Source organism: Hakea prostrata, chromosome 5 (genome assembly GCF_041222555.1).
Source record: "Hakea prostrata isolate BN-2017 chromosome 5, UWA_Hpros_2, whole genome shotgun sequence".
NCBI lineage: Eukaryota > Viridiplantae > Streptophyta > Magnoliopsida > Proteales > Proteaceae > Hakea > Hakea prostrata.
The window spans coordinates 28,149,379-28,161,508 of record NC_142604.1 but is presented as its reverse complement, the minus strand read 5'-3'; the positions used below and the strand labels follow the sequence as shown (position 1 = coordinate 28,161,508).

General features: G+C 41.6%; 1 pseudogene; it reads left to right on the top strand.

Moving 5' to 3' along the window:
• The first annotated feature begins 5,399 nt into the window (after positions 1–5,399).
• Positions 5,400–7,083, top strand: LOC149015785 (mitogen-activated protein kinase kinase kinase 20-like; annotated as a pseudogene).
• The last annotated feature ends 5,047 nt before the right edge of the window (positions 7,084–12,130 follow it).

The window sequence follows — 12,130 nt, the reverse complement described above, 5'->3', positions numbered from 1 at the left end:
CCAAAGCTGATTTTGCTCCTTCGGGGCCTATACATCTCATAAGGGGTCCAGAATAAGATCTTTTGTATAGTCTCCCATTCTGAATGACAAATCTCGCTGATCGTATCTTGATCAACCTTGCCTCTTTCGGATCCTCAGGTAATTTGTCATCTCTCAGATACTCGATTATCGGATCCATCCAGCAACGCTCTGCTTCAATATAAGAAATTTCTTTCTCATGATAACTTGGAAAAGTTATCTCTTCAATATAAACCGAAGGGTCTAGATTCTTTTCTTTGGCATTGGCTAGTCGGGATAGCTCATCTGCCACTGAATTTTCATTCCTCGAAATCTGAGATATCTTCAAATTCCGAAATTGCTTTTGAAATGCCTGCACTATCTCTTGATATTTCTGCAAGCGTGGTTCTTTAATACCATACTCCCCCTGGACTTGGTTGACTAGAAGTTGAGAGTCACTATAAATAGTAACATCTGCAATAGACAATGCTTTTGACAACCGAAGTCCAGCTATCAGAGCCTTATATTCTGCTTCGTTATTACTTGCTTCAAATGCAAATCTTAAAGCATATCGAATAATAAATCTTGCTGGACTTTTTAATAGAATTCTAGCTCCTACTCCATCTTGATTACTCGAACCGTCCACATATACCTCCCAAGTGGTTGGTATAATGGGATCCTCGATGGTGGATTCCACCGGTGCAGTAGTTTCTACTACAAAATTGGCTAACGCCTGAGCCTTGATTGCGGTTCTGGGCTTAAAGCTCACTTGGAACTCGCTGAGTTCGACCGACCAGGACACCATCCTTCCAGATAAATCAGGTTTATTAACAACTTTACTAAGAGGAAAAGTTGTAAATACCTCAATTGGATGAGCCTGAAAGTATGGCCTTTGCTTCCTAGTGGCCATCATGAGAGCCAGAGCCTGCTTCTCAATCTGCGAATATCTTTTCTCCGCATCTAACAACACGTGGCTTACATAGTAAATCGGCCACTGTTTTTTATCTTTTTCACGAACAAGTACTGCATTGACCGCTGAAAGGGACGTCGCTAGATATAGCTGTAATATTTCCCCCTTCTCTGGTCTGGACAAGATCGGTGGTTGTCCGAGTGCTTCTTTTAACTCCTCGAAAGCTTTCTGGCACTCTTCGGTCCATTTTGCTTCCTTGCTGCCCCTCAAATCTTTGAGTGCCTTGAAGAAAGGCAAACATTTTCTCCGCAGACTTGGAGATGAATCGATTCAAAGCGAAGAACTCTCCCTGTTAAACACTGCACATCGCGAACAGTTTTGGGAGCCTCCATATCAACCAGAGCTTGTATTTTGGCAGGATTAGCTTCAATTCCTCTCTGTGACACCATGAAGCCCAAAAATTTGCCCGAGGAAACTCCAAAGGCGCACTTTTCTGGATTCAGCTTCATTTGATACTTTCGCAGTACTGAGAATACCTCAGTCAAATCTGCAATATGATTTACTTTTGTAAAGCTCTTTACAAGCATGTCGTCAACATAAGCTTCAACATTCTTCCCTATCAAATCTTTGAAAATCTTGTTGACGGTCCTCTGATATGTGGCTCTTGCATTTTTCAGGCCAAAAGGCATGACCTTATAATAATAGCTTTCACGATCAGTCATGAAAGCTGTAAACTTCTCATCCTCCTTGTTCATAAGGATCTGATTATACCCTGAGTAGGCATCCATGAAACTTAGAGTTTCATATCCTGCAATCGCATCTATCAAGAGGTCAATCCGAGGCAACGGATAGCAATCTTTAAGGCAAGCCTTGTTAAGATCTGTGTAGTCTGTACACATCCTCCACTTCCCATTCGCCTTTTTTACCATTACCACGTTGGCCAACCAAGTTGGGCATTCAATTGGTTCTACGAAACCAGAATTCTTGAGTTTTTCAACTTCACTACGAACGGCTTCATACTTTTCAATGGAGAAATTTCTCCTTTTATGTATCACTAGTTTCATCTTAGGATCTATCCAGAGTTTGTGCTCTGCGACAGCCCAATCGATTCCTGGCATGTCTTCAGCAGACCATGCAAATACGTCTTTATTCTCTTGAAGAAATAACTTCAACTCATCTTTAAATTCCTCCAAATTGTTCGGACCCGATATAAGTAATCTTTTTCTCATCCTCGGTACACAGACTGGATTTGTTCCAGCTTCTCCACTGGTTAGGGTCTTTGCATCTCTGCTTCTTCCCGATCATCTCGAACTTCTATAGGTAGGGCAGTTACCTTCCTTGGGCCCTCCTTGTCTTTTAAATAGGCAACGTAACATTGCCGAGAGATCCTCTGGTCAGAGGAGACTTGACCAATTCCCATATCAGTCGAGAATTTTATCTTCAGGTGTTTTGTCGAAACAATAGCACCTATCTTGGATAAAGATGGTCGCCCGAGGATAATATTGTAAGCTGGCAGTTCCCGAACCACCAAAAAATTGATTCGGACGGTTGTTTCCTTAGGAAAACTTCCAATAGATAAGTCCAACTGAACAGATCCTTCCACCACCGCAGATGACCCTGTAAAACCATATAGATGTGTGGATGAAGGTTCCATCAAGTCCTGATCCACCTTCAATTTTTGATACACTTCATAAGAAATTAGGTCAGGACTGACCCTGTGATCAACCAAAACTCTATGCACTTCCCAACGTGCAATCTCTACCTTGATGACTATGGCGTCATCATGAGGTAAACAAACACCTCTTTCGTCCTCCTCGCTAAAGGTGATAGAATCCTCACCATTCAGCTTTTTTCGCTTCTGCGTCTCTCCGATTCCTACAAATTTAGATTTTGTTTTCAAACTCCGGAGTGATTCGGGCTCTGGTCCCCCGAAGATGGTAAGGATCGGTGACCGAGTAGCTTCAATCACCTCCTTGCCCTTCTTAGACTTCGGAGCCTCCCTTGATCGTTCTGAACTAACCGAACGATCCCTTTTAGGAGCAGCCGAGCGTGGCTCACGTGGCTCCTCCCTCCTTCTGCTAACAAAATTGGACAAGTGTCCCTGAGATATTAATCTCTCAATATCTGCTTTCAGATGACGACAGTCATTTGTATAATGACCATAGTCCTTGCGGAATCGGCAATACTTTTCTCGATCCTGCTGCTCTCCGGGTTTCAAAAGAATTTTAGGCGGCCACTTCAAAATATTTTTTCTTTTGATGATATTTAAAATATCAGCCCGAGGAACATTCAATGGAGTGTACTCACTTTTACCGGGAGACCTTTGGCGCCAAGCCTGAGATTTTCCAACCCGATCACGGACATTTTTCTTTGGCTTCTGCTTCTGCTCAGAGCCTTCTGTTCCTTATTGGAGACTTTATTATCTCCTTGGCGCGCATCTAGAATCTCCATGACTTCAGCCTGCTTCTGGCATCTCTGTACCAACTCAGCATAAGTCGCAGGCATATCCTGTAGTAATAACTCCAGGAGTTTCCGATTAGTAAGTCCCGTGAATAGAGCATGGCTACTTGCTCATCCAAATTTTCTATCTCCATCGTTACTTTGTTGAATCTTTTCAGAAACTCTCTGATCGATTCGCTTTTTCCTTGTCTGACAGTAAACAAGGTTTCTTCCGTTTTCTTGACCTGTATCCCACTCTGGAATAGCCCTATGAATTTGCGCGCCAATTCATCAAAGTTTACGATCCTTCCAGAGGGGAGGTTTGAAAACCACTTTTGCGCTGCTCCAATTAAAGATGAACCAAAAACCCTGCATAAAATTTCATCAGAATTACCTGAAACTGCCATGGTCTGTTGGTAATAGCCAATGTGAGCTGTTGGATCTTCGGAGCCATCGAATGTAGAAAAGGTAGGTAAACGGAAGTTATGGGGAAACTGATATCCCGCAATTGGCTCGGCAAAGGGGGTCTTCCGAATGACTGAGTAAATATCCTCAGTTATCCTTCCCTTAGCCAACTGCCCTAATTTCTCATTGATGTTGGCCAATTCCTGACCAATCTGGGTCGGGTGATCTTCAGCGATATGATCACGACCTCGATTAACACGATCATCCCGTGCTATTCGATCATCACAAACAGCCCGTCCTTCCCGAACATTCCGTTAGTCGCGAACTGCTCGATCATCACGAACGGTTCTTCTGACAGTTGGTGAGTGAGTTCTTACCCCTGTATCCAACCTTGTATTTGAATCAATTGTACTCTCTTGCGGTCTGTCGAATCGATCGTCTCGCCTATGTTGATCGTCAATCCTCCTAGGTCCTCGGTCTCCTTCACGAAAATTCTGACCGATATTCCGGTCTTCAGCCAATCTTTGATCACGTGGCAACGCACGTCTCCCTGAATCGCGTTGATTAGGTTCTTGTGGTAAAACCACTCGTCTGGTGAGCATGCAGAGTGCTTGGCTCACCTCCAAAAGTTGAATCTTTACCTAATTCAATTGATCTTGGAATGTATCAGGAGGATTAAGTCCTCCCTGACCACCATCTACCTCGATAGGATTTTGGCTTCCCTGGGGAATATCTAGATTATTCGCTCCAGGGATCTGAACACCGGAATCGCGCTGTGCAGCGGCTGCTGCTGATCTAGTCACCATGGCTTTTCAAGTCGTTTCCCACAGACGGCGCCAAATGATGCGTCCAAAATCTACTCAGCCCTTAGATCTCCTCGTGATGACCTGCAAAACGAAAGCGTCAGATGTGGCCCGACCGCGGGGGTCGGGAGTCCACCTCCGAATGCTAAGTCAGTTGATGAACTTAATCACAAACGGCTCTGCTAGAAGCACAGAGCTAAGGAATAAAGAACTGGGAAAGGTGATCTAGATCGTAAGCCGCTGATAGTTTACGTCTATCAGTATGTATCTGAATCTGAGTCTGAGTCTCAGATTGTGTGTTTTCGATCCCCTCACCTCGTATGGCAGTGAGGTTTATATAGAGTGTACCTTCGAATCTCCTTCGTTGGATGCACTTGAGCCTTCTTTGGGTAGTCGTTGGATCTCAAGAGTTAGATCCGTTGAGCAATAGACTTCTATTAGTTTGGACTAGTAGAGGACTCCTGAGATAACCTTTAGGTTATGTGATGATTATCCCTTCGATAATGATTAGTCGCAGCCGTCAATTCGAGTCTGCTATCATTAGGGTAATTAACCTAATCCATAAGTAGGATTAGGGCATGCTTGTAGCTGAATAAGTTTTCTTCCTCAGCAAGCTATCTTTTGGATCCGGTTCGCTCGGGAGCGAGTCGGTTCCCTCTGTCTCGACCGGGGTCGAGGGTCGAACCAGGTATGAACCCGGTCTGATCATAATTTCTCCATATCAGGTTCATTCCACTCATTTTACCCACAACTCAAGACTCAATTCATTCATGTTTATACCCTATATTTTAAAATGACTGAATTCATGAACAGCCCCATATTTTCCAACCAAACGGCTCCAAAAACTGATTCATCAAACCTTGGATTCATACAACCAAACATGCCCAACCAAATGGCTCCAAAAACTGATTCATCAAACCTTGGATTCATACAACCAAACATGCCCTAAAATGCCACGACTCGACAGTCCCATTCAAATTCGAGCGCGATTTCGATGACTCGCTTCGCTATCTCTTGCGTTTCTACTTATAAGTAGAGTTTAGCACTCTAGGTTCGTTGATTCTTTCTTTAGGGCGGGAGTAATCCTTAGAGCTGTTCGTTCGATCCAGGAAGCCCTAATTCTTGCTGTTTGTTCTGATCTCTGAGCACTCCAAGATGATGCGACAGAGTCAAGGAGGAATGTGGTTGAGAGGTAAGACCATTGGTAGACGTAGGAGCTTCGCTAAGCAGAAACGCAGCAAGTATCTACCAGCATTAATGGCTGTGAAATGGGCTGATGCCTCTCGTTCCGTAACTCTTCAGAAGGAAAGGGAGATGCTATTCAGGTTTCATGAATGCCCCCACATTCTACGCTGCTACGGCGATGAGCTGACTAAGGTAAATGATCAGCTAACCTATAAAATTTTTCTGGAATATGCTTCTGGAGGTACCCTAGCTTCTCGGATTGAGAACTCTAATGGCGGATTACCCGAAGCCGAGGCTAGACGTTATACCCGCTCGATTCTTCAGGGTGTTCATTACATTCATGATTGTGGTTACGTTCATCGCGATATCAAACCCCTAAGTATTTTGCTCGTTCGTTGCTCGTCTTCTACTTCAAACACACGTCATAATGACTGTGTAGCGAAGATTGCTGATTTTGGTTCCGCGAAGAATATCATCAGAGAACGGAGGATAAGGGAAAACGGAGGCGGCTTGAGTTTGAGAGGAAACCCTCTTTATATGTCGCCTGAATCTGTTGTGCGTAAGGAAAAGGAAGCCCCTTCTGATATATGGGCTCTTGGGTGTGTTGTGGCTGAGATGATCAGTGGGAAACCTGCCTGGAATTGTGAGTCCATCATGGATGTTGATGAGCTTCTTTCAATGATAGGCTCCAGCAAGGAATTGCCCCAGATCCCGAGTAAGATGTCTGAAGCAGGGAAAGATTTCTTGAAGAGGTGTTTTGTGCGGAGTAGCAAGTTCAGATGGACAGCTGCTATGCTTTTGAAGCATCCATTCGTAGCAGAGGATACTGAAAATAGCAAAGAACCAGACATTTTTCAAGCTCAATGTGCTCCAGAATTGCATGGTGATACAAAGGTTCAATTAGCTGGGACTTTTGTTGGAGAATCTGAGGTCGGAGGCCAAAAGAGGAGGAGGATCAATCTCTGATGAGCCTTCAATTGGTGATTGCAGATTGAAGTCGGTATAAAAGGCGTCAATTACTAGAGGACTTAGAAGATCTGATAATGCTTCTTTATACTGAAGGCCATGTCTGTAGTATTATAGTGTAACATACTCTACAAGGATAAATATCAAGCTGTAGGGGAAACTGATAGCTGAGAGGGGTTGGACTTTTACCCTGAGAAATTGTCAATGGGGATCGATATTACTTAGTATATTTTGGTCGCATTGGTTTTGGTTAGACTGTAAGATTCTAATAGATTTATACATTCACAGGGTATCAGGTGTATAGATTCTGGTGTTCATACGTGTGTATAAACAATTGATATTTCATTGTTGAAACTTGAAAGCAACATTTTCTGTGGATTTTGTTATTACGTCCAAGCCTTTTTCTTTTCATTATTAGATCTTTTGGTAGTTACTGAGTCTTATCATTTATTATAACCTTAACATGGACATGATATGTCCAGAACAGTTATGTTAGATCCCCAATTCAGGAACTGCTACTTGGAGGCTGCATTTGGTATGCATTCTCAGAAAGCATTCCAGGCCTAGAAAGCACTTAAGGATATGATAAATACAAGTTATGGTAGCTGGTTTTGTTCTTGAGCCTTCGAATGCAGTTGAGAATGTGGCCCATTTCTGGAAACAGCCTCTCTGTGAAAAGCAGGGGTAATGGGTACATCATGACACTCACTAGACCCTGCAGATGGGGGAAGCCCCGTACACTACTTTGAGAAGAGCTTTGGCAACAACCTATTGAGCTGAAGGAGCTTCAGTGAAGAGTCCATGAAGTGAACCAGCTTCGGAAGAACCTGTTATTCCTTGAAAGCACTTCAATCAATCTATGATTAGAGGTCTTATTTGTGCTCTCTCTCTGTCCCTTCTTTGATTTTGCTATGTACAAATCAATCGCTTCACCGGAAAAGGGGGATAACTTGGATTTTAGTTTGACTCACTTTGAATTCGTTATAATTGTTTTAGGATGCATTATTGGAGCATGGGAAGAAGCTGAAGAGAATAACCTGAAAGTTCCTTCAAAGCCTTTCACCCAAAGTCTACCTCTAGGTAAGATTTTTTTGGCTCTGTGATTGTGCGCAATCAGGAGTTTTTAGATTAAAATGGAGTTTGAGATTGAGTAATCTTCACATGGATTTATGTAGAACCTTTAGCTGTCTAATTTGGGAGTTTTTCTTTATTTATTCATACTTCTTATTGATATTTTCTAAATTATTCTATTGACAACCACAAATCGATCTTGAATGCATCTGAAAAAACTTATAATCACTATATTGCTTATAAGAAAGAAAGCTATTGTTTATAACTGAGAAATAGAAAACTATACAGGTTCTAAGAACATTAGAAAGCCAAGCATCTGTTTAAGTTGAAAATGTCCATATCTTAATCAATCATTAACTAAGCAGCTACCCAAAAAGCAAGAATTGATAATAGAATCTCTTGGAATGGTGCAAAATGGTCAAATGCCATCTCATGCCATGCTGTCAAGGTGAACTCTTTTTGATGGTCATATAAGTGGGTGAAAGCCGGGCACAGCACACCCCTATGGAAATGATTCTGCTGCCTTTCCCATCCCACCTCTCCGTTGGACAACCAGCTAGTTCCAGGAAAGCCAGCAGTTTGCCCATCCCTCTTCCCATAAAACTTTGAGCTTGTTCAACCATTTTATTAGATGGTGAATGAACTCAAATACAATAGACAATATATGGCTTGAGACAGTACCATTGTTTCTCATCCTCATTTATTTGTTTAATTTCCATTTTGTTGTGTAATTTTTGGGTTTCCATAGATTTGGTGGCTGGAGGATTTTTAAATTTTTTTTTTTTTTTTGCAGTAGCCAGGCTGCCACCCACGCCATTCCGACATATAAGATAAGGATCTAATGGTTGTGAATGGAAGTACTGGGATGTATGTGTAAATGGTAATTTTTTATTTATTTTATACTCTAGGGCTTTTGATTTTTCAAATTTACATTTTTAAACCCACACAGCCCTTCTCTTCTCTTCTTTTCTCCTCTGCTCACCATGGAGATCTGCAGAGACCAAGGTCTGAGCTGCATACGATAAAAGGCCTGTAATATGTCTTTTGTGAAATCCTGGATAGACTCGAACTGCATGAAGAACTGGAAAAAAGAGACAAATAAATTTACTGACTAAAGGACAGATTAAACATTCTTTAAGATCAGAGGCACACTTTTTGTCCCCAGGGTAGCATGGAGCCAACTTGGAGTCAAGGATGAGTTTACTCAGCTTCTTATGGTCAACATTCTTGTGCTGATACGATTCCTGTGGTCTTGTATATATCTCATCGACCACCTGCCGCCTTTTTCCCAACTTATTCCCCATTAAGAAAGAATACCAAAAACACCTCTTTTCTGCATTTTGTTACTCTCCCTGACCAAATTAAAGATAACACTGTTAGGAACTCGATTATAGCAATGTTTACTTTCTTTTATGGTTCACATACATTAAGTCTCTGGGATTGGCTTTGATCAGTCCACAGCAGTACATAACAGTAACTACAGAATACTCAGTGAACAGAAACTGAGTAACACCAACCTGGCTATGAGAGGCCAGTACTCTCCTGCAAGTTTGCTTGCCCAAACCCAGTACAACTCTTCGGTAACCCCTCTCATCCCCCCTTCTGACAACAAAACACTCACCAATAGCCAACTCCTAACTGATTCCATAACTGACTGAACATTAACTCGATTGCCCCTGTTTCAGTTCTTCCTGGTGTAGAGTCAAGCGACTAGGGGCCTAACAATACCTCTCCTTTGAGTTTCACCTTGTCCTCAGGGTGGAATGCTGGAAAAGGGTTTCACTTCTTTGAAGTGTTCCCAAGTATTTTCACATGATGGCAGTGATTTCCGTTTTAGTGGCACTTATCGAGTGTTCGGCCGGAGAGTATTGAAAATTCAGCAGCTCCTCAGGTTCCAAATGAAGTCCAGATTGTTGGCTAGGCAAACGGGTAGGTGCTGTGGAAGAACTTGGCTCCCATGACCCTCTTCAGCTGCGAAACATGGAACAGATTAGCGAGGTGGGAGGTAGTTGGAGTCTGTAAGCAACCTGTCCAACACACTTCAGCACTGAAAATGGGCCATAATACCTGCGGCTGAGCTTCTCATTGGGTTGCTTAGACAGCTTCGAAAACCGATAGCGTTCAAGCCATAAAAAAACCCTTGACCTACCACTGTAAATTGGACATCCTGTGGTTGTTATTAGTCATTGAGGGCATTCAATCCTATGCCACAAGTAAGTTTGCTTTCAGCTCATCTAATAAGTATTGAGGTAGTCATCAACTTCACCAACCTTGGAACTGCTGCTATTGAATTGGAGCAATCTCAAAGAAACTAGATCAAACAGATAAAAAAGAGACACAAGAGTTTAACGTGGTTCGGCCATTGAAAGACCTACATCCACGATGATAAATCCTCAGTGTTTTTTCTTTGCCACTTTGGGGAGATTTGTTCTCCTTAAATAATGGTGAATACAATCGTTTCAGAGTACCAAATTGGTACAATATGATTCACTACTATTTCCAAAGGATTCTACCAAATCTCCTCTGGATTTTTTGACTGAATTTGGCTGGGTTGGCTTTCCATTCTTACATGCTGATTGTTTGCCAATACTCCCCCTCAAGGTTGGAACGAAGACAATGTCTGAGGTCAACCTAAACACCAGGCTTTGAAATACTCCCTTAGGTAGTGCTTTAGTAAAAATGTCTGCAAACTGATTGTCACAATGGACATAGGGAGTTTCAATAGTTTGATCTTGAACCTTCTCTCGAACAAAGTGACAATCCACCTCGATGTGCTTTATTCTTTCATGGAACACAAGATTAGAGGCAATGTGGATTGCTGCTTGATTGTCATAGAACACAATTTAAGCCATATTAATTCACTTGTTGAAGCCATAGCCCTGTATTCTTACTTCCGCGCTTTATCTGGGTACAACTGTTTGCTTTTTGCTTATCTAGGTGACCAGGTTCCTCTTAAAAATGTACAAAAACCTGTTGTTGACTACCTATCTTCAGGGCTTCCTACCCAATTTGCATCACAATAACCAATAATATTTGTATGGTTATTCTTCTTCATCCAAATACTACGTCCAGGACAAGACTTCAAATAGTGGAGAATTCGATCTACAAGAGCCATATGTCCTTCTGTTGGAGCATGCATGAATCTAATCACATAACTCACTATATAGGTCATATCAGGTCTTGTAATGGTCAAATAGATTAGTTTCCCAACTAACCTTTGAAATCTGCCAATATCTCTTAACCTTTGAAATCTGCCAATATCTTGTAAAGGAATCACATTGCCAACAAATTTGTTGTTGTTGTCCATTGGAGACTCAGCAGGTGACATGTCCAACTTTCCTGTTTCTTCTAGCAAGTCAATTGTATATTTTCTTTGACACATAAACAGGCCATTACTAGAGTGGGCTATTTCAATTCCCAAAAAATATTGTAGTATACCCAAGTCTTTGATGTCCAATTTTTATTCAAATGACATTTGAGGGCTTCTATTTCTTGTAAGTTGTCACTAGAAATGACAATGCCATCAATGTATACAAGTATGACAACAATACCTTGGTCATTTCTCCTTATGAATAATGAATGATCAGAATCACATTTCTTGAAACCAAAACTTACAAGAGCAGAACCTAACTTACCATACTCGGCACATGGAGACTGCTTGAACCCATATATTGCTTTGTTAAGTTTGCACAAAAGATTACTTTTATGTTCCAGAGAGTGTCTTGGAGGTAGATCCATAAACACTTCTTCAAGATCTCCTTGTAGGAATGCATTTTTGACATCCATTTGAAACAACGGCCAGTTGCAGTTAACTACAACGGCCATTAATACTCTAACTATGTTCATCTTGACAACGGGTGCAAAGGTTTCTTTGTAATCTTCATCGTATGTTTGAGTGTAACCCTTGGCAACCAATCTTGCTTGGTGACGTTCGATAGAGCCATCATTCGTGTATTCTACCTTGTAAACCCATTGACACCCAACGGATTTCTTTCCTTTAGGCAAGGGAACTATAACCCAAGTATGATTTTTGTCAAGGGCTGCAAGTTCTTCATTCATCGCTTGAACCCATACAATAGATCTTTGAGCTTCAAGGAAGGTATCTGGTTCATTATGGTTGTCAACGGAAGTAAGGAAGAAAAATTGACCGAAATTGGAATTTTGACCTTGCAAAAGGCCAAAATTTTGATGTTTCGGTTGAAATTTTGGTAAACATCGAAATTTCGGTCAAAATTGGACCTTTTTTTTTCTCTAAAAATTAGAACTTCAATTGGCCTCATATGGGCTCAAAATGATTTGGATTCTTGCATACTACCTATTTCAAGCATAATAAACACTATAGAACTACTAGTTT